Source organism: Chrysochloris asiatica, unplaced genomic scaffold, assembly GCF_000296735.1.
Source record: "Chrysochloris asiatica unplaced genomic scaffold, ChrAsi1.0 scaffold00052, whole genome shotgun sequence".
NCBI classification, from domain to species: domain Eukaryota; kingdom Metazoa; phylum Chordata; class Mammalia; order Afrosoricida; family Chrysochloridae; genus Chrysochloris; species Chrysochloris asiatica.
In genome coordinates, this window is record NW_006408570.1 from 6,321,530 (window position 1) to 6,323,657 (window position 2,128).

At 38.9% G+C, this 2,128-nt stretch overlaps 1 pseudogene; it reads right to left on the reverse strand.

Annotated features, from left to right (window-relative positions):
- LOC102824841 overlaps positions 1–1,337 on the reverse strand; it is a 7,302-nt pseudogene extending 5,965 nt beyond the window's left edge.
- Between the last annotated feature and the right edge of the window lie 791 nt (positions 1,338–2,128).

The following is a 2,128-nucleotide window of genomic DNA, read 5'->3' on the forward strand; positions in this document are numbered from 1 at the left end:
ACATCTGATGTCAATAGTGATATATCTTGTTCCACGTCCTCTTCTGAATCTAGCTTGAATTTCTGGCAACTCTCTGTCAATGTACCGTTGTAACTACTTTTAATTTTCTTCAGAAAAATGTTCCTTGTATGTGATATTAATGACATTGTTCTATGACTTCTACATTTTATTAGTCACCTTTCTTTGGAACGGGCACATATGGATCTTTTCCAGTCAATTGGCCAGGTAGCTGTCTTCCAAATGTTTTGGCATAGATAAGTGAGTGCCTCCAGTGCTGCATCAGTTTCTTGAAAGATTTCAATTTGTATTCTGTCCTCTCCTGGAAACTTGTTTTCACCAATGCCTTCAGTGCAGCTTGAACTTTTACTTCTACCTTCAATATCATCAGTTATTGATCATATGCTACCTCTTGAAATGGTTGAACATAAACCAATCCTTTCTGGTACAGTGACTTTGTGTATTCCTGCCATCATCTTCTGATGCTTCCTTCATTATTCAATATCTTGTTCATTGCTGCTATTGTTAAGTGCTGTCAAGTTGGTTTCAACTCACAGAGACCCCACATAGGGTTTCCAAGGCTGTAAATATTGCAGGAGTAAAAAGCCTCATCTTTATCCCATGAAGCAGCTGGTTGGCTTCAACCATGGACCTTGTGGTTTGCAGTCCAGTGCTAATCCTGTGGAGCCACGTTATTTTGTCCTGAGAATACTTCAGCATTTAAATTTGAGACTTGAATTTTTTCTTCAGTTCTTTCCATTGAAAAATGCTGAACATGTATTCCCTTTAGGTTTTCTGACTCTGGGTCTTTGTACATTTCATTATAATACTTTACTTTGCCTTCTCAAGTTGCCCTTTGAAATTTTCTGTTCAGCTCTTTACTTCCTCATTTCTTCTACTCACTTTAGCTTCTCCACACCAAGAACAAGTTTCAGAGTCTCTTCCGACATCCATTTTAGTCTTTTCTTTTTTATGTCTACTTTTAATGACCTTATACTTTCTTCATGGATGATGTTCTTGGTTTCATCCCATAACTCTTCAGTCATTTTAGTCATTAATGTCTGCTGTATCAAAGCTCTTCTTGAGATGGTCTCCAAATTCAGGTGGGATACATTTAAGGTCATATTTTGACTCTGTGAACTTGTTTTCATTTTCTTCAGCTTCAGCCATGCATATGAACAACTGACCTCACTACATAGAAGGCACAATAATCAAAGTGATTACATCTGTGTGAAGAGGCGATGGAAAAGTTCAATATCAACAGTCAAAACAAGGCCAGGGACTAACTTTGGAATTGTGGGTAGACCTATTTCCATGGCTGCATTTTGGTCAAGCAACATTCTCGAAGCAGAAGCTTCCTTCTAAGCAATACAAGAAGTTACCCAGCAAATAACCAAATTCCAATTCCTGCTCTAACTCCCTTGTTTTTCCTATCTGTAAAATGCTTTGAAAATGCTGGAACCAAATGATTTCATTAATGCTAGCTATTAACATGAATAGATGTGTTGACTCAGAGCTCCTGGGGACAACAGGAGGACAAAGAGGTAGGGTGTAACACAATGGTTGACTCTATATGCTGGGACTTGCTCTTTTGGGGTGTTTAGAATTAGAAACGCAATTAAATTTGCAGAGGTACTTCAAAATTGTACTACCCCTTTGCTTCTGCTACCACAGAAAGATACCCACCCCAGGTGAATACCCAGGGTAGGGGAACTCCAGGGAACTAAAAAACCCCACAATTACTCAAATGCTCATTTTTAAAAAATGCACTTTATTTTTTAAAAGTTGCTAGTTATGAAGCTGCTCCAGATGCAGAACAAGAAAAACACTGATACTATTCAAGGATAAGTCAAAAAGTATTGCTACAGTGATGCCTGAGATGGAGGCAGAGATGATGACATGGAGAGATGGAGCAGCTGGGGACATGAGATCCAGAGAGGGAGAGGGGCTGTGTGTTGATGACCAAAGGGGGTGGGAGGGGGGCAGGCTTGCAGGGTATATCCTTTGGTTGGTTGATAATGCATGGAGGGGATTGTAACTGTGGCAATGAAACGATATACGATAGAATGAATGTAAAATTAATGCTCTCCCATGTAAATTATCACATAATTCACAATAAAACATTTATATA